Source organism: Delphinapterus leucas, chromosome 18, assembly GCF_059928025.1.
Source record: "Delphinapterus leucas isolate spDelLeu-1000000601 "Yukka" chromosome 18, BTC_Dleu_Yukka2, whole genome shotgun sequence".
NCBI lineage: Eukaryota > Metazoa > Chordata > Mammalia > Artiodactyla > Monodontidae > Delphinapterus > Delphinapterus leucas.
The window spans coordinates 44621576-44648022 of NC_143146.1; the positions used below are offsets into that span (position 1 = coordinate 44621576).

Here is a 26447-nt window from a genome sequence, read left to right on the forward strand (position 1 = left end):
TTAGGTATCTAAGTGTCTGGACAATGCTCAGACTGTACTTTCTATCCAAAGGTATCCAAAGCCACTTTAGATGCAAAATGTTTAAAGTTGACCTTTGCTGCTGCCAAAATAGTAGCCACTGGAGGCAGTCTGCAAGATGGCATCTTAGGTTTCTGAAGAAGAAACTAGAATACACAAAGGGGGAGATAAGTGTATAGTTACGTAATGTAGACTTCATATTTAAATTTATGGGAAAAGCAATAATTAGTTGGCTTTTGGTTTTAAATGGAAATAGCCACTCATTGGGAACTAATTACTCTAATTTCAATTTATTTTACTTTAGATCATTGTGTGATGAAAGCAGTTATCCAAAAAGTTCTCCAGATGGAAGGAGTGCCAAGTCAGAGGTATATCACACGTTTCAGTCCTCTCGGAAGAATTTCTCTTTAATGGCTTGTTTTTCTTTCTTAAAAGAAAATTATCAAGGTACTTTCTGCCATCTTAAAACTAAGTTTTTAGTCAAATGAAATGGCTTTTCTGTTTTTGAAAATGCTGTGTGATTCTTTAATTTAGGTTCCCAGAAATGCAGATTGAAAACCTTTTATTAACTTAAAGTATCTTAATTTCCAATGAAGATCAAACCCCCCTAAATTACCTGAAACTTTAATGGCATATTTATCATTTCTGTCTCAGTACCAGTGGATAACTTCTCCATCGTGAAGGAACCATCCAAAGCTGCTAGACAGAAAAAGAGAACTCTAATTTGGAGAAGTGATCGAAAAGGAAAAGCTACTATTAGAGTTGGTAACTCTTTCTGAACTTATACCCCTTATGTTTTCTGGTGTGCTAAAATTAAAGCAGCCAATATTAACTACATGCATATTAGGAAGCCTGTGATTATTTTGAGACTTATGAGAATTTATAGAATATAGATATAATAAATGAATTTAAAGAGATGTTAATATTAACCAACATTATTGTTTGGATCTCATAAAAACTTCGTTATTTTGAAAATATTTCCTGGTTGATAATTACTTCTGACACTTTGCAGTTGAAATTTGGGGTGCACTTTGATGATAATTTTAGTAGTGGTGCTTTTGAGGAATGATTTTTTTTAAATCCAGAATTACCTTTTGCGCTACAAGAAACAAAATTTCTTCTCAGTTCCAACCTTCCCATTGTTTCCTGCTTCTTTCTTAGAAATGCTTACCTAAATTTTTGAATCAGGTAATATCTTGTTTCTCTGAATGATTCAAAAAACTTGAAATATGTATGATCCTTATAAAAGACTTCTACAGACAAGTTTATTTACCTAGATTGAACATTTTAGAAAACCATTTTCTAAATGTTTACTGTAATGTATATTTAATTTTCCAAATGGTAGTTAACCCAGGATTTTACAACTAAGCCTATTATTTTGTTACGAAATGTAATTGTAATAGAAAGCTTTTAAAACCCTTTAACAATCAGTGGTGTAAGTTTCACATTCTCCTGAATATATAAATTTCCTAGAATTCACTTCTACTGATAACGTTTGTATTGTTTCTAAGAGACCTTAACTTTTCATTTTCTGGAACATATTATGGTTAGTCACAAATTGTCCTTTTTTGTTGGTGATAAGAATGAACAGCAGGAGCAGCATTTGTGAAACCAAATCTAATATGAAACTGACTCTTTCTTGTGAGTAACTTTGAATTTTGAAACAGCAGAACAATAAGGTTTAATATAAAGCAAAATAAATTTTTTATGTTTATGATCTGCCAATTTCCCAGAAAGAGTTTTGTGGTGACTTTAGTTATATACCAGATACATTAAAATCACCAATGGACAACACATCTTTTATTCAGGTGCTCTCTGAAAGTTTTAAAAATTTGTTGACTTAATATCACTGAACGGTCCACTTTAAAATGGTTAAAATGATAAATTTTCTGTTTTGTGTAGTTTACCACAATTTTTTTTAAATGTGTTGTTTGAAGATTTGGGGGTTTTATAAAGGTATTGTATTAGCATAAGAATGAAAAATTTAAAAGACCATCTCTAATCCCATTATCCTATCAAGCAATATTTACATTTTTATTTTCTCTTCCTGCTGTCCATAAACATGATTCCACGTAGCTTCAATATAATTTGCCATTCTTCTCTTTTCATACTAAATTTAAATTCTATGATTCATAGTTGTACTTTTTAACATTGTATTCACAAGGTTTTAATTGAGTTGGTCAATTTTTTAAATTGGTGAAAAACTGGAAATAACCTAAAATAAACTATTGTAAACATCTGCATAAATACAGCTTTTTTTTTCTACTTAAAGATGTATTTTTGTTTTTGTTTTTGTTTCTTGCGGTATGCGGGCCTCTCACTGTTGTGGTCTACTCCCGTTGCAGAGCACAGGCTCCGGACCCGCAGGCTCAGCGGCCATGGCTCACGGGCCCAGCCGCTCCGGGGCATGTGGGATCTTCCCGGACCGGGGCATGAACCCGTGTCCCCTGCATCGGCAGGCGGACTCTCAACCGCTGCACCACCAGGGAAGCCCAATGTTTTTGATGCTCTATTAATCAACTTGCTTGGACAATAGCGTATTAAATAGAAGTTGTTAAGAGTGTTTATGAAGTCAAAAAAAAGCTTATGATCGTCTGCCAATTGTTATTTCAAGAGAGTGATATTTTAATAATGAAATAGTACATACAAAGAAGTTAAGATTTGTGGTATCACACTAATTAGATATTATTAAAAATTTATATCACGTGTAAAGTATTCTTAAAATAGCTAAGTTGACTTTTGCTATGATATTAGAAATGGAAATATATATAAATAAAGCATGTATATTAGGAATTCTGTAAAATTAGTACCTGGCGGTATGTAATAGGGCATCATGGAATGAGAAGAAAACAGTTAAACTTTTTTTTATTTAGCATGATTAAACAAAGTGGAAATGTAACTGAAATATACAAACTCATTGAGCTATTTTAAGAGTAATTTTATTTCTTGGGCTTTTTTTTTTGTATTTGCCTCAGTTATTTGGAGACATAGAGGTAAGCCAAATCAGTATCTGGCTATATACCTAGATCCAGGTGAGTATTGGGGTGAAATAATGGTGTGAGTGGTGTCACATTTATATTGTAATTATGTATGCCTAAAAAAAAGATGGGAACTTTTATTAGAAACTTTTTTTATCTCCTAACAAGAAAAGTGTAATTAAAAAAAATTTTAATACAAATGTATTTGCATTCGTTTCTGAAAGTAAAGGAAGGGTATACACATACAAACCACATGCATACAAACATTTTTTTTGATGGTAATTAAGTTAAAAAACACAATAAAATAGCACAAAATGAACTGAGCTCCTATATATTTTTAAGAGGCATGTAAATCACACAGGATCGTGTGGTGATTGTCAATAAGCTACACTCTATGAAATATTTGTCCTATATTACCACATACACTCCATTTTACCCTGCATCCTAATGCTGCTAAAATATAGTAGAAAGCAACAGCATAGCACAGGGAGATCAGCTCGGTGCTTTGCGATGACCTAGAGGGGTGGGATAGGGAGGGTGGGAGGGAGGCTCAAGAGGGAGGGGATATGGGGACATGTGTATGTGTATGGCTGACTCGCTTTGTTGTGTAACAGAAACTAACACAGAATTGTGAAGCGATTACACTCCAGTAAAAATCTATTAAAATAAATAAATAAAATAACACAAAATATAGTAGCTTTGAAGGATAAATATAACCCTTTTAACCTATGATGTTTGTTTTCAGTAAATTCAAATTAAATATTTAAATGTGAATTTTAATATGTGGCTTGTTCTAAATAAAATATTAACACGTAGGTCTAGTTTTTGCAACCAAATATTTCATATAAAGATACTTGCCTCTTTACTACTGAAATATAGGATAAGTCTCCACATTTCACTCTTTTATCCTGTGGGTTTCATTTGTTTTTTTGTGTATTTTCTATATGAAATCAAAGGAGCAGTGAAGGTTGACAGGCTTATAGGAGAGTAACATTGACTCACCTACCACCCAGCAACTTGCAGCCTTATAACTTTTATTGTTTTTACATAGAAAAATTCATCTTAAATTGAAATTTTGGTCTAATTCTGAAGATTCTGTTTGGCAGAAGTCATGGGTGTATCTGTGTTTGTGTATCCTTGAGATTCAGAAATGCCAAAGGTGTTCTAAGATTCAGTAAACTTGAGTGTTTCTGCATAATACATAAAATGTATCTTACTTTGGGATTATTTTAAAAATTTATTTTTGCATTTCTGCACATCTCAATACTTTTATTTTAGTTAAAATAACTTGTTACTGTAGAGAACTTATATTTTTTAAAAATGCTGGCTTATGTAAAACCTTTGTACAAAATGATCCTCTTTTTCTTTATGGCCTTGGCATCATTGTCAAGTGCCTGTTTGATTCCTTTCAAAGTGTACATGTGTGACAGTTTCTCTGTAGGCCTTTGGTGCATCTTGATTCCTTCTTTTCATGCTTTGTCAAACATAGGCTTGGCCGCAAAGCAACCCGTAAGTAATGGAATGAAACACTCTGCTGGTAAAGAATGTTATGGTCCTGAACCTCTACCACCTGGTGTATCTGGTTTCTGGCTGTGGCGTACTGCAGAACGTGGAAAAAGTATAGACATTTTGAAGACTTTTCTTACAGAATCTTGGCTTAATCTGATAGGAGAATAACCACATTTTGTTTTATTTTGTATTCATTTGATTTACTGGTGAGGTTTACTGGCTGTTTGTATTCATTTGGCTAGTTGGTTCATTACACCGTGTGTCCATTCTTCTGTAGTGAGAGTTTGTAAGGGTTGTATCATATCCTGTCAGATCCATATGTCTGACTTGCTATTTCTGTATGTCATGGGGTGTTGAAAGACTCCAGTTATTTTAATGTGATGGTCCACTCAACATTTAAATAAATGACTCATGATAGTTTCCTTTCATGTAATAGTTTTTAATACCTGTGCTTTTGTTTGTATGAGTAGGTTGTTCAGCCCCAGAACTACCAGAAGTCATGATCATTTGTTTTGGTTTTTGTCTGACGTTTTACCGCGAGAGTTCTTGACCATCATACTTTCATGATAGGTTTTTAGTATGTATTCTCTATTCACACGTTGTTTGAATTTGTTATTATTTGTATCCTAGATAACGGTACGTTTGGGCTTCCCTGGTGGCGCAGTGGTTGAGAGTCCGCCTGCCGATGCAGGGGACACGGGTTTGTGCCCCGGTCCGAGAAGATCCCACATGCCGTGGAGCGGCTGTGCCCGTGAGCCATGGCCGCTGAGCCTGCGCGTCCGGAGCCTGTTGCTCCGCAACGGGAGAGGCCACAACAGTGAGAGGCCCGCGTACCGGGAAAAAAAAAATATTATTCTCATATTTCAGTTATTTTTTAGAGCATATGATCTAAATCTGTTTTATATAGACAGAGAGATGCTTGATAAGAATCCATGGAAATGTGTGCTAGAACCCAGAAATCCCTGAAGAATCTACTCAGCTAACATATAGCAATATTTTCTTATAGGAATATTTTGTTCAAGTTTATGCATTATAAGTACAGAAAAAAGGTAATAAACTGGACTTTTGAATGAAAAGATTAGCAGAAAAACAAATTTTAGTTAAATCATATCATAAGGAAATGGAATAATAATTCCAAAATATTTTTATAAAGGAGGTTTATTAAAAATTAACATAATGTACATATATGTATTGTATCCCTATTCTGATTTTTAAACTTTAAGTCCACAAATAACATAAGGTTTTGTTCTTTTAGGATATTAAAACGCTGAGAAAAAATGAAATTATCCTTTTGCAACAAACAAAATATTATGCCAAATCTCATATCTAAAGTTTTTATCTTTATAAATGTGTTTTGTTGCAATATCATTTGTGGAATAAGTAACTTTATAAAGATTAGTTTACATGCCAAATCTGATAAGACACCAAAAGTAAGAATATAAAACATTTTGATAATATTCTGTGTAAGAACTATAGATATGAAAATATTCTATGATATTAATAATCATATTCATTATTTGGCCTTATGTTATTTGGTTTATTATTTGACATTATGCTATTTGGACAACTGGCTTGAAGACTGGGGGGAAAATGAAAAATTTTTGTTCTATTTCTAATTGTAATCTTTACATGATACTTGTTTTAAATAGACAATTATGTGTTTGCAATAATATTTATACCACTTGCAATCATTTAATTGAAGTACTATTATTTTATTACTTTTTAAAAGAATATATTTAGCAAATATTCCCAGAGCATCAATTTTAATATTCTTATAGATGAACATAGAAAATGGAAAGGATTGTTTTCCATGACTATTTGGTGGTCCAAATATTTTTCTTTTGAGTACATTTTATATTTCTTCTTCTTAAGAAGAATGACATTTTATTAAATATTGACAATAAAAAATATTTTATTTTTAAATAAAATCTTTCTTTTTCAATCATATGCTTTCTTTCAAACAATTAGTTTGCACCACTGAAAGGACATCTTCACATGTGTTTCTGGGAAATGTTGCATTTATCTCTTGGGTTAGATTACTCTGTATGAAAAAGTTAAGGATTTGGAAATTTATTTTACTTCTCTATTATCCTTTACTAGAAAAGAACTTTTTGATTCAAAGATGAAATTTTTCTGGAAATCCCATGGGAGTATTAAGTTACCTTGGACTAAACTGAATCATCAGTGATCATCTTAGCTGTCAATGACCTATAGATGACATATTTATCTAATTAAAAGATGTCTTAGTTTGAAAGAAACGGTGCATTGTGCATAATTAGAAAATTGGAGTCATTGGCTTATTAATCTAATGAAGCTAGCCTGTGTCATTTATATTACTATGTGGAGAAGTTGTTTCATTTGCAATTAACAATGCTGTATATGAAATGTTAATTCTTGATAAAGAACATAAAAATTAAGCACATCATACTTTTTCAGAGGAAACTTCAATTTCAGTTCTTTGCTATATACCCCTGTCACTTATTTCTGTTACTAGAGTATGAAACACTTGTATACTGTTTTTCACTAACCAGTCCCTTAGACTTGCACACCAGCCATCCATTCATCCTATTCTATGCCTGTTACAGAGATAAACATGCATCCCCTCCTCAGCAGTGATGTTGGTTCAAGCTGTAGGCATACGACATGATCCAAGTATGTCTGTGTCCTTTCCTAGGAATTTTCAAATTGTTTTGAGGATGAAGTCGTTCCTTTTCCTCTTTGATCACAGAACTCTAAGAATATAAACCTAGGAAATAGCCAGCCATGAATCCAGCTGACTTGAGATCATAAAACCATCAGAGAAAAACAGAGATAAGAGAATAAGAAGTCACTGATTTCATTAAAAACTTTGGGCTAGCCACTTCTGAAATCATGTTTTGTTTTTCTTTTTTGTTTAATTAAGAAATATAATTGCCTTCTGTTGTTTTGGCTTCTTAGAAGTGAATTTCCATTAGTTGCAATTGAAAGAGGCCTGACTATACAAGATATATTTGATTTTTATACAAATTCAAAAAAATGATGCAGAATAAAGTAAGTAAAGATAAAAACAAATAGAGAATAGTATTGTATTGTAAATTAATCTTAAATAACCTCATTGTATAGAAAGTTTATTATTATTTTTACTTCCATTAGGTGGAAGATTCTTTGGTATCTGTGAAAATTTGTGGCACATGAAACTATGTATTAGAGAGGATTGAAACTCAATTTCATTTGCCTCAAACCTATATGTACTGTATATAATTAGGTTAGGGTTTATATATATATATACATATATATATATGTATATATATATATATATATATATGCCAAAGAAAATACATAGATGGTTTTAAACCACAGGCATTCACTTAATATTATATTAATTAGGGTTACCTTTCGCACAAAATGGTTATTTAGCTTTTTCAGTCTTAACCTACTTATTGTGAATGGTAGACTCATAGCTGGAACATGTTTATTTGATAGTGCTTATAAAACCTGAAATGAAGAAAAATTGAATATGTTATCAATCTGCACGGCAGAACATCAACAGCAATTTGGACTCATTTAATGTAGGGACAAACCACTTTATATGAATCAAAGATCACACTCCATTAAAAAATAATATCATTGAAATATGACTAGAATAAATGGAAAGTAGCATTGTATCATATTTTTAAAAGTATTTTTAAGATAATTTTAATTAGAAATAATTAAAACAAAGTTGAGCCTTAAATGTGCAATTTCAGATATTTGCAGGATGAATATATGTGGAAAACGTCATTCCTAGAATAAACAAATGTGTGTACAGTTAATGAGATGGCATTTCTGAGATGAATATGTTCCGATGTAATCATTATAGAAATAACCAAAAATGATTGTAAAATACCATAATTACCCCTACAAATAAACAAAGTCATAGAAAACTTCAGGCTTCAAGTTTGTTCAGGCTCAAAATTCACAAAGTGTGTGACCTCTGTCAATTTTCTTAACTAGTCTAAACCTCAGTTTTCTGTTGGAATGATAATAGTATCTCCTTTACAGGGAGATACAAGGATACCATTTGGCAATGTGTGAAAACAGGCACAATTTATATTGCATGACAAATTATTAAATCTCAGCTCCTATTACCAGTTTTTATACAGATACTTGTATTCAATGAAATTGTTTAAAATTTGAAGATTCACTGAAGATTTATTTTTAAATCAATATTTTATTAATACAAAATATATATAAATATATGAATAATCATAACATTGATGGGTTTCAGATAAATTATGTTCTTCATTAGAATTCAGAGGACAGCAAGACTTAATTTCTTTTGGGCTTTTAATATACCAAAGTATTCTATAAACCTTGATAATAACTATCAAAGAAAAGATTTCACTGGAAAAAGTAAACAGGTAAGGAAGAACTTATTCAAGGTTATTGCAATTAGAGGGAGACCAGAGTGTGTTCTGAACTCAACTCCACTGAAAAAAGGGCAGGAGTTTTTAAGAGCTGGGGTGGAGGGAATTGTAAGGCTATGTATGTTTGCTAATTGGCCTTATCCAGATATCTCATGACAGGAGGAAGTTTTACTAATTGAAGCAAGGCTGTCATAAGAGTTTGGCTCCTTACCCTCCCAGAGAAACTGGCACCGGGGAACACTATCTTGATCGATATTTACATTTCAAAGTGATGGCTCCTGGGTCCTTGAAAAAGACATCCCTGGATTGTAAAACCAGCAAGAAACTTTTTGAAAGAATTTACATACACTTCAAGGCACAAAGAAAGACAAGTTTTCTCAAGTAAATAGTTTAAGAAATGGAAGAGGAAGGACCTCTGTGGTTAGGCCATTTGGAATCTGTAAGAGCTGCTATGAGAAAAGGTCAGGAACCTAACAGCAGCAAGAAGCCTGCCTGAGGTTTAGTCAAGCTGACAGAAATGTTAAGGTCTTCTTGGACTTTATCTCTTGCAGTTAGTTTAAAATCCATGGCATTGTTGATTTTAATATTCTGGCAAATTCTTTTGTGGGTAAATAGAAAAGACAGCAATCTTAATAAATCCTAAGCCAAAGTGACATCAAATATTTGTAAGATTTTGAATGCTAAAGAGACAAGATGAAATGTCATTATCATATGCATAAAGTCTTCTATTTTATGCTTATTGTTTGGTGTCCATGGGTATATCATCTGCCTTGAAGCCTGGAGAGTTTTTAACTTGTTTTGCTGTTAATAACAGGAATAAATATTACCTGTATTTTATTGCAATTGTATGATAAGATATTTAAAATAGAATGTGAGTGGCTGGGTAGTTCAAGTATTAGGGAAAAGTGCAAAGCAGCAAGGGCCACACAGCCACTGTTACTTCCTTGGGCCTCTGGCCTCCAATTAAGAATCTATCATAAATTCCTTCACTTTAGACATTTTCATAAAGTATCTGAGAGAGATGAGTCAGATGATACAAATAAGTTACCACTAGACAAAGCTACAAACTATTCAATATTTGATTTGTGTGTTTTTGCCTTTCATTGTATTTTGTCCCCTTTCCTCCTTACTGTCATTCTTCTTTCTTAAATGTGTGTGTGTGCATGTGAATCAATTATGCAGCACATATGCCAATCTTTTCATGTCAATGATTCTTAAGAGAACTCCCCAAAAATGTGTAAGAATCACTTGAGAAGTCTTCTCCCTAGTTATAGTTCTCTGTCCTTTCACTTTTCTAATATTCATTTCAGAGTGCTTAATTCCCATTTGAAAATTGCATAATGGGAACTGTGAAATATTTCTCAAGTTTGTCAGAGTGGTGAAAAGAATTTTGGGGACCACTATGGTAATTTATTAATTAGTAATCAAGACACCACTTAAAATAGCTCTCTCTTTTTTCATTTCAGTATAACAATAGAATGTTTTCTTCAAGGATATAGAGAATATAATACTATATTATTCTGGCTTTTTAATAAATAAGAGATTTTTAAAATTTAGAAATATGCACTTGCCTTAGAAGGTAGCTTAGAGTTATAAATACAAGTGTAAAGGTGGAAAGTAAGCTTGAAATTAAGTATGGAAAGTGAATTAGTATAAGCAAAATCTTTCTACATAAGTCAACCATAATTAGGTTCTACAGTTAGTTTATCTTCTGGCATTGAAGTTTCTTAAAATGGTTAGAGGTAAAATTAGTAAGCAAGTGATATGAAAAATCTGTATCATACATGTGAACACTCTACATTATACACTGCATTGTGAGATGCTAAAACCATTACAGGTCTTGCTGCAGTTGAATTTAACCAATAGAAAGCAGTTTTCTGTCTTCCTTCTCATGCCTACTCACTAGCATAAACTCATTGAGTAATTTACATGTCAACTTGTCCACCCTATTTAAATATTTCTCTCCTCTACACTCTGTTTAGATCTTCCTCTCTCTCTCTCCCTCTCTCTCTTAAACATATAATCATAGTCACCTAAATTAAACACACCTATGATAAATGTCACTGTTTTCTATCTAAGTTTCTTTTGTGTCATCATACACATGAGAAATCTATATACTAATTTACTGAAGTAAATTTGAAAATTTAATTGATATTTAGGTAAATTTATGAATAATGAAAAGTTACTCTTATTTGCTATAAAATATGTAAAACTTACACATGATATTATCATGCTATTGATGCACTAGAGGCTTTACTAAATGTTAAATCGTTTATCATGTATAAAATAATTACCTTGATGAAAAACAAGCAGAAACAAAATATTTCCTGATAATTTGCTCAAGATTTATATTTAACAAGAAAAACTCTTAATATTAGTAATTTTCAGCCCAGTTTCCTCACATTGAAAGAGGAATTGATACAAATAATAATGGTGACACACAGATGTGGTGATATATTCCTCTAGAAAATCTCACTGACTTTCAAATAATTAAAATACACATTTTCCTTGTCACTCATTTTTCGGCCCATATAAGAATTATGAGATGATGATGAGTAAGTCTAAATTAATTTCTATGAATGTGACTATATACTTTATTAATTCACTTATTAGAGAAGCAGATATCTATTGAAGTCCTCCCTATCTTAAGCAATATGACAGGTGCTAATGTAGAGTAATGAAAGACAAATAGTATGACATTAAATAATTTTTAAATTTATGATATTCAGTTGTCTCTAGGTATATCTAAAAAAGTCTCAATTCACATTTTTTGAGAAATACAAAAAAAGAAAAGGCAATAGAACTACTTCTAAATTTTTAAGTACATCAGGTAAAATTAGTCCTGTGGTTTTTGAAAGCCTAAATATAGTCTTTGATTCTGACATTTATATTGCAATCAATACAATATATGCTCTCCTATGGCAATATCTACATTAAAATATTTGTAGAAGTATGAATAAAATCTCATAGATAAAATCTGTAATCTCTATTGTAAAGCTGAGTCACAAATGTGTTAAAGAGTTTGATAGAAACCTTCAAGATGGCGGAAGAGTAAGCCGTGGAGATCACCTTCCTCCCCACAAATACATCAGAAACACATCTACATGTGGAACAACTCCTACAGAACACCTACTGAACGCAGGCAGAAGACCTCAGACTTCCCAAAAGGCAAGAAACTCCCCACGTACCTGGGTAGGGCAAAAGAAAACAGAAAAAGAATAGGGATGGCACCTGAGTGACTGGAAGGGAGATGTGAAGGAGGAAACGTTTCCACACACTAGGAAGCCATTTCAGTGGTGTAGATGGGGGTGGGGATGGGGGAGGGGAAAGCTTCAGAACCACCGAGGAGAGCTCAGCAACAGGGGTGCAGAGGGCAAAGTGGAGAGATTCCCGCACAGAGGATTGGTGCTGACAACCAGCACCCACCAGCCCAAGAAGCTTATCTGCTCATCTGCCGGCCGGGACAGGTGGGGGCTGGGAGCTGAGGCTCAGGCTTCGGAGGTCAGATCTCAGTGAGAGGACTGGGGTTGGCTGCATGAACACAGCCTGAAGGGGGCTGCTGCGCCACAGCTAGCCTGGAGAGAGTCTGGGAAAAAGTTTGGACCTAAGAGGCAAGAGACAATTGTTTTGGGGTGCAAGAGGAGAGGGGATTCAGAGCACTGCCTAAACAAGCTCCAGAGGTGGGCGCCAACCACGGCTATCAGCACAGACACCAGAGATGGGCAGGAAATCCTAAGACTGCTGCTTCAGCCACCAAGAAGCCTGTGTGCAAGCACAGGTCACTATCCACACCTCCCGTCCTGGGAGCCTGTGCAGCCCGCCTCTGCCAGGGTCCGGTGATAAAGGAACAATTTCCCCTGCAGAACAAACGGCACACCTCAGCCAGTTGCAAGGTCACGCTGGCCTCTGCCACCAAAGGCTTGCCCTGCATTCCATCCCCTCCCTTCCTCCGGTCTGAGTGAGCCAGAGCCCCCTAATCAGCTGCTGCCAGCCCCGTCCTGGCTGAGTGAGGGACAGACACCCTCATGAGACCTACAAACAGAGGTGGGGCCAAAACCAAAGCTGAACCCCAGGAGCTGTGTGAACAAAGAAGAGAAAGAGAAATCTCTCCCAGCAGCTTCAGGATCAGCAGGTTAAATCTCCACAATCAAACTGATGTACCATGCATCTATGGAATACCAGAACAGATTATGAATCAACCCAAAATTGAGGCAGTGGAATTTGGGAACAACGATACTATATTTTCTTCCTTCTTCTCTTTTTGTGAGTGTGTATGTGTATGCTCCTTTGTGTGTTTTTGTCTGTATAGCTTTGTGTTTACCATTTGTTCTGTGTCCTATCTCTCCGTTTTTTGTCATTTTCTGTTTTGTTATTTTTTTTTTTGTATAGTTTTTAGCACTGGTTATAATTGGCGGATTTGTTTTTTGGTTTTGTTTCTTCTTTCTTTTTTTATTTTTAATAGTTTTATTATTTATTTTAAAAATTATTTAATTTTATTCTTATCCTTTCTTTCTTTTTTCTTCCTTTTCTTCTGAGCTGTGTGGCTGACAGGGTCTTGGTGCTCCAGCTGGGTGTCAGGCCTAGCCTCTGAGGTGGGAGAGCTGAGTTCAGGGCACTTGTCCACAAGACACCTCCCGCTCCACGTAATATCAACCGGCAAAAAGCTCTTCCAGAAATCTCCATTTCAACGTTAAGACCCAACTCCAATCAACGATGAGCAAGCTACAGTGCTAGGCACCCTAAGCCAAAAAATTAGCAAGACAGAAACATAACCCCACCATTAGTAGAAAGGCTGCCTAAATTCATAATAAGGTCACAGACACCCCAAAACACACCAGTGGACGCAGTCCTGCCCACCAGAAAGACAAGATCCAACCTCATCCAACTGAACACCGGCACTAGTCTCCTCCACCAGGAAGTCTACAGAATCCACTGAACTAACCTTAGCCACTGGGGGCAGACACCAAAAACAATGGGAACTATGGACCTGCTGCCTGTGGAAAAGAGACCCCCAAACACAGTAAATTAAGCAAAATAGGAAGACAGAGAAACCCACAGCAGATGAAGGAGCAAGGAAAAAAACCACCAGACCAAACAAATGAAGAGGAAAGAAGCAGTCTACCTGAAAAAGAATTCAGAGTAATGATAGTAAAGATGATCTAAAATCTTGGAAATAGAAAGCAGAAAATACAAAAAATGTTTAAAAAACACCTAGAAGAACTAAAGAACAAACAAACAATGATGACCAACAAAATATATGAGATTAAAAATTCTCTAGGACGAATCAATAGCAGAATAACTGAGGTAGAAGAACAAATAAGTGACCTGGAAGACAAAATAGTGGAAATAACTACTGCAGCTCAGAATAAAGAAAAATGAATGAAAAGAATTGAGGACAGTCTTAGAAACTTCTGGGCAACGTTAAACACACCAACGTTCGAATTATAGGGGTCCCAGAAGAAGAAGAGAAAAAGAAAGGAATGGGGAAAATATTTGAAGAGATTATAGTTGAAAACTTCCCTAAAATGGGAAAGGAAATAGTTAATCAAGTCCAGGAAGCACAGAGAGTCCCACACAGGATAAATCCAAGGATAAACACACCAAGAGACATATTAATCAATCAAAAATTAAATACAAAGAACAAATATTAAAAGCAGCAAGGGGAAAACAACAAATAACACATAAGGGAATCCCCATAAGGTTAACAGCTGATCTTTCAGCAGAAACTCTGCAAGCGAGAGGGACTGGCAGGACAAATTTAAAGTGATGAAAGGGAAAAATCTACAACCAAGTTTACTCTACCCAGCAAGGATCTCATTCAGATTTGACAGAGAAATTAAAACCTTCACAGACAAGCAAAAGCAAAGAAAATTAATCACCATCGAACCAGCATTACAACAAAGCCTAAAGCAACTTCTCTAGGCAGGAAACACAAGAGAAGGTAAAGACCTACAATAACAAACCCCAAACAATTAAGAAAATGGGAATAGGAACATACATATCGATAAGTACCTTAAAAGTAAATGGATTAAATGACCCAACCAAAAGACTGGCTGAATGGATGCACAAAGAAGACCCATGTATATGCTGTCCAGAAGAGACCCACTTCAGACCTAGGGACACATACAGACTGAAAGTGAAGGGATGGAAAAGGATATTCCATGCAAATGGAAATCAAAAGAAAGCTGGAGTAGCAATTCTCATATCAGACAAAATAGATTTTAAAATAAAGACACTACATAATGATCAAAGGATCAATCCAAGAAGAAGATATAACAATTGTAAATATCTATGCACCCAACATAGGAGCACCACAGTACACAAGGCAAATGCAAACAGCCATAAAAGGGGAAATTGACAGTAACACAATAAGAGTAGGGGACATTGACACCAATTGACACCATACACCAATGGACAGATCTTCCAAAATGAAAATAAATAAGGAAACACAAGCTTTAAATGATACATTAAACAATATGGACTTAATTGATATTTATAGGACATTCCATCCAAATGAAACAGAATACACATGCTTCACAAGTGCTCATGGAACATTCTCCAGGATAGATCATATCTTGGATCACAAATCAAGCCTTGGTAAATTTAAGAAAATTGAAATCCTATCACTTATCTTTTCGGACCACAACTCTATGACACTAGATATCAATTATAGGAAAAAAATCTGTAAAAAAATACCAACACATGGGGACTAAACAATACATTACTTAATACTGGAAGGATTACTGAAGAAATCAAAGAGGAAATCAAAAAATAATTAGAAACAAATGACAATGAAAACACAATGACTGAAAACCTGTGGGATGCTGCAAAAGCAGTTCTTAGAGGGAAGATTATAGCAATACAATCCTACCTCAAGAAACAAGAAACATATCAAAGAAAAAACCTAAACTTACACCTAAAGGAATTAGAGAAAGAACAAAAAATAAATCCCCCAAAATTAGCAGAAGGAAAGAAATCATAAAGTTCAGATCAGAAATAAATGAAAAAGAACACAAAATACCCCTAACAGCAAAAGCAATCTTGTGAAAGAAAAACGGAGGTGGAGTAATCTGGCTCCCTGTCTTCAGACTATACTACAAAGCTACAGTAATCTAGATACTATGGTACTGGCATAAAAACAGAAATATTTATCAATGGAACAGGATAGAAAGCCCAGAGATAAACCTACGCACATATGGTCAACTTATTTTTGATAAAGGAGGCAAGAATATACAATGGAGAAAAGACAGCCTCTTCAATATGTGGTTCTGGGAAAACTGGACAGCTACCTGTAAAAGAATTAAATTAGAACACTCCCTAACACATACACAAGAATAATCTCAAAATGGACTAAGACCTAAATATAAGGCCAGACACTAAAAAACTCTTAGAGGAAAACATGACAGAACACTCTATGACATAAATCACAGCAAGATCCTTTTTGACCCACCTCCTAGAGAAATGGAAATAAAAACAAAAATAAACAAATGGGACCTAATGAAACTTCAAAGCTTTTGCACAGCAAAGGAAACCATAAACAAGGCAAAAAGACAACCCTCAGAATGGAAGAAAATATTTGCAAATGAAGCAACTGACAAAGGATTAATCTCCAAATTTTACAAGCAGCTCATGCAGCTCAATGTTAAAAAAACAAACAACCCAATCGAAAAATGGGCAGAAGACCTAAATAGACATTTCTTCAAAGAAATAATAAAGATTGCCAGCAAACACATGAAACAATGCTCAACATCTCTAATCATTAGAGAAATGAAAATCAAAACTACAATGAGGTATCACTTCACACCAGTCAGAATGGCCATCATCAAAAAATCTACAAACAATAAATACTGGAGAGGGTGTGGAGAAAAGGGAACCCTCTTGCACTGTTGGTGGGAAAGTGAATTGATACAGCCATTATGGAGAACAGTATGGAGGTTCCTTAAAAAACTACAAATAGAACTATGATACGAGCCAGCAATCCCACTACTGGGCATATACCCTGAGAAAAACATAATTCAAAAAGAGTCATGTACCACAATGTTCATTGCAGCACTCTTTACAATAGTCAAGATATGGAACCAACCTAAGTGTTCATTGACAGATGAATGGATAAAGAAGACATAGCACATATATACAATGGAATATTACTCAGCCATAAAAAGAAATGAAATTGAGATATTTGTAGTGAGTTGGATGGACCTAGGGTCTGTCATACAGAGTGAAGTAAGTCAGAAAGAGAAAAACAAATACTTTGAGGACACGGGGAGGGGAAGGGTAGGCTGGGACAAAGTGAGAGAGTGCTGTGGACTTATTTATACTACCAAATGTAAAATGATAGCTAGTGAGAAGCAGCCGCATAGCACATGGAGATAAGCTCAGTGCTTTGTGACCACATAGAGAGGTGGGATAGGGATGGTAGGAGGGAGACACAAGAGGGAGGAAATATGGGGATATATGTATATGTATAGCTGATTCACTTTGTTATAAAGCAGAAACTAACACAGCATTGTCAAGCAATTATACTCCAATAAAGATGTTTTAAAAAAAAGGATAACTTGAAATGGATGACTAGATAAGCTTTCTGCTCTACCAAGTGAATATATTTATGTTCCTTTATATTCAAGGAAGTAAATGCATAAATAATATATTGAAACCTTACAAGCAGACTCTTGCCCTGAGGCTCTAATAAAATATATAAGACTTCTCTTTGGAAAAGAGAAAATTCTTCCATCTCAGTATACAACAGCAAGGACTCCCCTTTTCAGTGATACTTCTATAAATGTAGATAAAAGTGGTCTTCCTTAATTAACAGTTACAAAAAATAATCATTCATGTAAATTAAGCTACACAATGTTTTTTTTCTTTTTTCTCTTTACACAGAGGAAGAATGCAGTTAAAACAGACAAACATATTTTCAGTATGAGTGAAGCTTTACATCTCCCTTGCTAGTTGCATCACCCCCAATTATATATTTTGCCACAGATAGGTAAAGCGTGTACTTGCCAATCTCTTTAGTGATATCTCCTGGAGAGAGCAAGCACAATCATCCTCACTAATTGCCACTGAACTGTGACTTGGTCATACTGCTCCATTGCACATTTCTGTAATTTTACTCTTTGTTTGCAAAGGGCTAAGAAAGTTTTGTGAATTTTTGTTTGTTTGTTTTTCACTGTGCTACCATGAATGGAATAAAAAATAAATACTTTTTCTTCCCTATTAACATTGAGAAATGGCAGTTTAACTGAATACATTTGATCTATACAGGTGACAGTGTAAAGATATGAATTCTGTATCCATTCACTTGTAATACTTTTGTGAATTTCTAAGTCCCTTCAAAACTAGACAAAAAAAAAGAAAAGAAAAGAAAGGAAAGGAAAGGAAAGGGAAGGGAGGAAAGGGAAGGGAAGGGAAAGAAAGGGAAGGAAAGGATAGAAAAGAAAAGAAAAGAGAAGATGGTGGTGTGGGAAGACACTGAGTTAGTGTCTCCCAACAACTAGGGCGCCTGCCCACTGCTGGTGGGAGACCCGGACACCCAAAGAGAAGGGAGGAACCCCCAAGTGAACTGATAGGACGTGGGGGGACTGAGGAGGGAGGAGAAGTGGAGGCCAGACAGGATGAGCGCCCCTGTGGTTGGGGAGATCAGGAGAGGAGGAGAGCATGTTTGCCCCACCCACTCAGGCATGGGTATCCTGCTGAGCTCCCAGGTGATGTCCTTCAACATCTGATACCAGGAGTTGGGTGCACACCTGGGCCCCTTCTGTTCCATTGAGCCAGAGCCCCACTACCCACAGCCTCCAGGGCCTTTTCTAGCCCTGTGGTTTGTAAGCATAAGCCCCACACACAACTCAAACCTCACCCGTCCTTAGGCACAGCCCAGCACAGCCAAGGTCTTTTCCCTCTTTTCTTTATTTTTCCCTCCTCCTCTTTCTTACTATTTTTGTACTGTTGTACATTCCAGTTGTTGATTCTTCTATATTTATTTTTATATTCTTTCTAACATATCTGTTAATTTCCTAGTCTAATTTTATTTTTTGCTTTGCTATTTTTCTCTATCTTTTAAAATTTTTTTTGGCCACCACATGCAGCTTGCGGGATCTTAGTTCACAAGCCAGGGGTCAGGCTGAAGCTCCTGTGGTAGGAGCTCCAAGTCCAAACCACTGGACTAACAGAGAACCTCAGACCCCACTGAATATTCATCAGAGTGAAATCTCACAGAGGTCCTCATCAGCACCAAGACCCATCTCTACCCAACAGCCTACAAACTCCAGTGTTGGAAGCCTCAGGCCAAACAACAAGTAAGACAGGAACACAATCCAACTCACTAAAAAAAAAAAGAATGAGATGGCAAAAAAAAGGTCATCAAATGAAGGAGCAAGGTAAAAACTTACAAGAGCAAATAAATGAAGAGGAAATAGGCAATATACCTGAAAAAGAATTCAGAGTATTGATAGTAAAGATGATACAGAATCTCAGAAATAAAATGGAGGCATGGATTTAAAAAATACAAGAAACGTTTAAAAAGATCTAGAAGAACTAAAGAAAAACAAAAGAGAGATGAACAACACAATAACTGAAATGAAAAATACACTAGAAGGAAAAAAATACAGAATAACTGAGGCAGAAGAAAGAATAAGTGAGCTGGAAGACAAAATGGTGGAAATAACTGCTGAGGAGAAGAATAAAGAAAAAGAATGAAAAGAATTGAAGACAATCTTAGAGACCTCTGGGACAACACTAAATGCCCCAACATTTGAATTATAGGGGGTCCCAGAAGAAGAGAAAGAGAAAAGGTCTGAGAAAATATTTGAAGAGATTATAGTCAAAAACTTCCCTAACATGGGAAAAGAAATAGTCGCTCAAGTCCAGGACACACAGAGAGTCCCATACAGTATAAACCCAAGGAAAAACACACCAAGACACATATTAATCAAATTAACAAAAAATAAATTCAAAGAAATAATATTAAAAGCAGCAAGGGCAAAACAAAAATGACATACTAAGGAATCCCCATAAGGATATCAGCTGATTTTTAAGCAGAAATTCTGCAGGCCAGAAAGGAGTGGCAGGACATAATTAAAGTGATGAAAGAGAAAAACCTGCAACCAAGATTACTCTACCCAGCAAGGATCTCATTGAGATTCAATGTAGAAATCAAAAGATTTTCAAACAAACAAAAGCTAAGTGAATTCAGCACCACCAAACCAGCTTTACAGCAAATGCTAAAGAAACTTCTCTAGGCAGGAAACACAAGAAAATAAAAAGACCCACAAAAACAAACCCAAAACAATTATGAAAATGGTAATAGGAATATACATATCAATAATAAACTTGAATGTAAATGGATTAAATGCCCCAACCAAAAGACACAGACTGGCTGAATGTTTACAAAAACAAGACCCATATATATCCTGCCTACAAGAGACACACTCCTAGGGACACATACAGACTGAAAGTAAAGGGATGGAAAAAGATATTCCATGCAAATGGAAATCAAAAGAAAGCTGGAATAGCAATACTCATATCAGATAAGATAGACTTCAAAATAAAGACTGTTGCAAGATATAAAGAGGGACACTACATAATGATCAAAGGATCCATCCAAGAAGAAGATATAACAATTATAAATGTTTACACACCCAACATAGGTGTACCTCACTACATAAGGCAAATGCTAACAACTATGAAAGGAGAAATTGACAGGAACACAATAATAGTAGGGGACCTTAACACCACACTTACAGCAATGGACAGATCATCCAAACACAACATAAATAAGGAAACACAAGCTTTAAATGACACAATAGACCAGATAGATTTAATTGATATTTATAGAACATTCTACCCCAAAGTGGCAGAATACACTTTCTTCTCAAGTGCACACAGAATATTCTCCAGGAGAGATCACATCTTGGGTCACAAATCAAGGCTTGGAAAATTTAAGAAAATTGAAATCATATCAAACACCTTTACTGACAACAATGCTATGAGATTGGAAATCAAATACAGGGAAAAAGTTGTAAAAAACACAAATATATGGTGGCTAACCAATGCACTACTAAATAATCAAGAGATCACTGAAGAAATCAAAGAAGAAATAAAAAAATACATAGAAACAAATGACAACAAAATCATGAAGACCCAAAACATATGGGATGCAGCAAAAGCAGTTCTAAGATGGAAGTTTATAGCAATTCAATCTCACCTCAAGAAACAAGAAAAATCTCAAATAAACAAACTTACCCTACACTTAAAACAACTAGAGAAAGAAGAACAAGGAAAACCCAAATTTAGCAGAAGGAAAGAAATAATAAAGAGCAGATCAGAAATAAATGAAAAACAAATGAAGAAAACAACAGCAGAGATCAATAAAACTAAAAGCTTGTTCTTTGAGAAGAAAATCAGAATTAATAAACCCTTAGCCAGACTCATCCGGAAAAAAAGGGAGAGGACACAACTCAGTAAAATTAGAAATGAAAAAGGAGAAATCACAACTGACACTGCAGAAATACAAAGGATTATAAGAGACTACTACAAGCAACTATATGCCAATAAAATGGACAACCACGAAGAAATGGACAAATTCTTGGAAAGGTACAATTTTCCAAGACTGAATCAGGAAGAATTAGAAAATATAAACAGACCTCTCACAAGTAATTAAATTAGACTGTAATTTAAAAACTTCCAACAAACAATAGACCAGGACCAGATGGCTTCACAGGAAAATTCTATCAAACATTTAGAAAGACCTAACATCCATTCTTCTCAAACTCTTCCAAAAAATTGCAGAAGGAGAAATACTCCCAAATTCATTCTACAAAGCCACCATCACCCTGATACCAAAACCAGAAAAATATATCACAAAAAAAGAAAATTAGAGACCAATATCACTGATGAACATAGATGAAAAAATCCTGAGCAAATACTAGCAAACAGAATCCATCAACACATTAAAGGATCATACACCATGATCAAGTGTGATTTATCACAGGGATGCAAGGATTCTTCAATATATGCAAATCAATCAATGTGATACACCACATTAAGAAATTAAGGAATAAAAACCATATGCTCACCTCAGTAGATGCAGAAAAATCTTTTGACAAAATTCAACACCCGTTTATGATAAAAACTCTCCAGAAAATAGGCATAGAGGGAACCGACCTCCACCTACTAAAGGCCATATATGACAAACCCACAACAAACATAATACTCAATGGTGAAAAACTGAAAGCATTTCCTCTAAGATCAGGAACAAGCAAGGATGTCCATTCTCACTGATCTTATTCAGCATAGTTTTGGAAGGTGTAACCATGGTAAGCAGAGAAGAAAAAGATATAAAAGGAATACAAATTGGAAAAGAAAAAGTAAAACTGTCACTGTTTTCAAATGACATGATACTATACATAGAAAATCCTAAAGATGCCACTAGAAAACTACTAGAAGTAATCAATGAATTTGGAAAGGTTGCAGGGTACAAAATTAATGCACAGAAATCTCTGGTATTCCTATACACCAAGAATTAAAAATCAGAAAGAGAAATTAAGGAAATACTCACATTTACCATTGCAACAAAAATAATAAAATATCTAGGCATAAACCTGCCTAAGGAGGTGAAAGACTTGTTCTTAGAAAACTATAAAACACTGATGAAAGAAATCAAAGATGACATATACAGATGAAGAAATATACTATGTTCTTGGATTGGAAGAATAAATTTTGTGAAAATGACTATACAACACAAAGCTATCTACAGATTCAATGCAATCCCTATCAAACTACCAATGGCATTCTTCACAGAATTAGAACCAAAAATTTTACAATTTGTGTGGAAAAACAAAAGACCCCAAATAGTCAAAGCAATCTTGAGAAAGAAAAACAGAGCTGGAGGAATTAGGCTTCCTGACTTCAAACTATACCACAAATCTTCAGTAATCAAGACAGTATGGTACTGGCACAAAAACAGAAATATAGATCAATGGAACAGGATAGAATGCCCAGAGATAAACCCACACATGTATAGTCACCTAAGTTATGACAAAGGAGACAAGAACATACAATGGAGAAAAGACAGCTTCTTCAATAATGGTGCTGGGAAAACTGGACAGCTACATTTAAAAGAATGAAATTAGAACACTCCCTAACACCATACACAAAAATAAAGTTCACATGGATTAAAGACCTAAATGTAAGGCCAGACACTATAAAACTCTTAGAGGAAAACATAGAAAAGCACTCTTTGCCATAATCCACAGCAAGATCTTTTTTGACCCACCTCCTAGAGTAACAGAAATAAAAATTAAAAAGAAACAAATGGGACTTAATTAAACTAAAAAGCTTTTGCACAGCAAGGGTAACCATAAAGACAAAAAACAACCCTCAGAATGGGAGAAAATATTTGTAAATGAAACAACAGACAAAGGATTAATCTCCAAAATATACAAACAGCCCATGTACCTCAACATCATAAAAACAAACAATCCAATTAAAAAATGGGTGGAAAACCTAAATAGACATTTCACCAAGGAAAACATACAGATGGCCAAGAGGCACATGAAAAGAGGCTCAACATCACTAACTATTAGAGAAATGTAAATCAAAACTACAGTGTGGTATCACCTCACACTGGTCAGAATAGCCATTATCAAAAAATCTAGAAACAATCAGTGCTGGAAAGCATGTGGTGAAAAGGGAACCCTTCTGCACTGTTGGTGGAAATGTAAATTGATACAACCGTTGTGGAAAACAGTATGGAAGTTCCTTAAAAAACTAAAAACAGAACTACCATACAACCCAGCAATCCCACTACTGGGCATATACCCTGAGATAACCATAATTCAAAAAGAGACATGTACCACAATGTTCACTGCAGCACTATTTACAATAGCCAAGACATGGAACCAGCCTAAATGTCCATTGACAGATGAATGGATAAAGAAGATATGGCACATATATACAATGGAATATTACTCAGCCATAAAAAGAAATGAAATTGAGTTATTTGTAGTGAGGTGGATGGATCTAGAGTCTGTCATACAGAGTGAAGTCAGAAAGAGAAAAACAAATACTGTATGCTAATGCATATAGATGAAATTTAAAAAAAAATAAAAAGAAATAAGCTACTGATCAACCTAGTTGCAGGGCAGGAATAAAGATATAGACATAGAGAATGGACTGGAGGATATGGGGTGTGAGAGGGGAGCTGGGACGAAGTGAGAGTAACATCGACATATATACCCTACCGAATGTAAAATAATTAGCTAGTGGGAAGCAGCAGCATAGCACAGGAAGATCAGCTTGGTGCTTTGAGATGACCTATAGGGATGGGATAGGGAGTTTGTGAGGGAGGCTCAAGAGGGAGGGAATATGGGGACATATGTATACATATGGCTGATTCACTGTGGCGTACAACAGAAACTAACACAGTACTGTGAAGCAATTATACTCCAATAAAGATCTATTAAAAAATATTAGCAAAGTTTATTGTATGTTATTTATACCTGAATAAAGCTAGAGAAAAACGGGCATGACAAAAATTAAAACAGAACTTGGATAAAACTGAAATAACTTCAAGAGGACTGATTTAAAAAGAAAAGGACAGCAAGAATTTAAAAAAAATATTAGAAAAGAAAAAATAAAAGAAAAAAGAAAAAGAAACTAAGTAGGACTCATGGAGACTGTAGAACACAATAAAGCTGTGGATTATTTCGATTATTTGTTTCTAAAACCTATTTATTACATTTACCTTCATTTTGAGTGTTGACAAGGATGAATTAATTTTGATTTGTAAACAAAAAAAGCAAAACGTGATGGAATCTGAACATGTCTAAAAGGTGACATTTACTCATAATTTACTTACCCAAACAAGCTTAAATTTCAAATTATGTTCATATCTATTTGCCATAATAATTCACATATATTTGTATTTTAATCAAATGTGAATATTTTCTATTATTAGAATCCCTTTCTCATTAAAGTTTTGAGGTGTTATTAATATTATTATTATTCCTAATTAATCATTAGATTATGAGATTACCTCTAGAGTTGATAGCATCTTTTTCACTGTAAAGAAGGGTATTCTATATGTCTCCTCAATCTGTTTTAATTTAATGGATTGATTTACATACTGTCTATAATTCAATGAGTCTATCTCCTTCCGTCATCCTTTATAGTCCTAGAATTAGTGCACTGATTGGCACATAGAAAGAGATCAATGAGTGTATACTAAATTGAATATAAAGCACTGACTTTGGAATGTAAAACTGACTTTCAAGAAGCTGTGAACTTTAGTGAAAAATCTTTGCATTCAAAATGCATTCATTATTCATAGTACTTTGATACTATTGCAATAAAATTTTTAAATACGTTATATCCAATATATGTTTTTTGTGCAATATGTTTGTTTTATTAATTCCGCTTACTCTTCAGTTCGTTTATCAGAGATACAACTTAAATTCTGGATAGAGAGGCTCAGCCTCCCACAATCAAACAGTTAGGCCCAGTAATGCCTTCTACATGTTCAGTGAGTTGCAAGGTCATTCATAAATTAGACACTTTCTATCATTGCCTGGATAAGTTGATGTATTTTCTGTAAAGGTTATGTTTAGAATGTTATGATAACATCTTAAATACATACTCTAGATTGAGATTTAATCTTCACTCTGTCTACCATTTCCCTGATAATATGAATGTACAGAGCATATAAGCACATATTTATACATATTCTAACTCACAACTATAAACCATCATATTTGGGTAACCCATAAAGAAGTCAATTTTTTAATATAAATAAAAAAGCCTCTATTTTTCTAACCACACTAACTTTTCAGCTTCCTAAAGTTCCTACCGTAATTACTGTGGTCCTATATTTCTACCTCCCTCTCATGGTGACTTCTACCACCACCTCTTTGCCTCTCTGCCTCTGGTATCATTTACAATCATTTATTTTCAATCTGAAGTTAACCCTGCCTGCAAACTGGGCACTTCTAACAATGTCAATTTTTTTATGTTGTAGTTCTATTTAAATCCCTCCATGGTTCACTTTTCCATATAGAAAACTCTGAACATAATACAAAATGCTCACATTTTTCTAGTTGTGGTCTCTCTTTCCAGTTTTTTCCCCATTTTCCTATTCCTGAATCACAAAATTCCCTGCCACATATCACATACCTTTATACATCTGTCATTCATAAACTTCCCTCCTTCTAAAGCCCACCTCTTCCTTATGATCTCTTCTGAATCGTCCTTTGAATCATCTAAAAAGCCATCTTTCCATGAAGAACATATGTGTTACAGACTGAATGGATGATCCCTACTTTCACACAATTCATTTACAGACTTGTGCTATAGCATTTTCCATAGTAAAACGAACAACTGTGTGTTAATATGTCTGTCTTCTTCAGTGGATAATGTAGTGTGAACAATGAGAGGCTTGAAATTGAGCCATATTCATCCTATTATCTGTAGATTCCACCACACACTCTGGTGCATGGTAAGTTAGATGTTATAATGGTTGATTTAGTTAAACATACAAGCTACATAACTATTAAAATTTAATTTA

At 34.7% G+C, this 26447-nt stretch overlaps 1 long non-coding RNA gene across 4 annotated transcripts in view; it reads left to right on the forward strand.

Annotated features, from left to right (window-relative positions):
- LOC149746847 (uncharacterized) overlaps window positions 1-25259 on the forward strand; it is a 28446-nt gene extending 3187 nt beyond the window's left edge. Inside the window, exons 2-3 of one of the 4 annotated variants that reach the window (XR_016388677.1) lie at window positions 323-465; window positions 673-25257. This is a non-coding gene — a long non-coding RNA (uncharacterized LOC149746847). Of the gene's footprint in view, window positions 1-322 lie in introns of all 4 variants that reach the window. The other 3 variants (XR_016388675.1, XR_016388676.1, XR_016388674.1) reach the window with 3 other exon arrangements.
- The last annotated feature ends 1188 nt before the right edge of the window (window positions 25260-26447 follow it).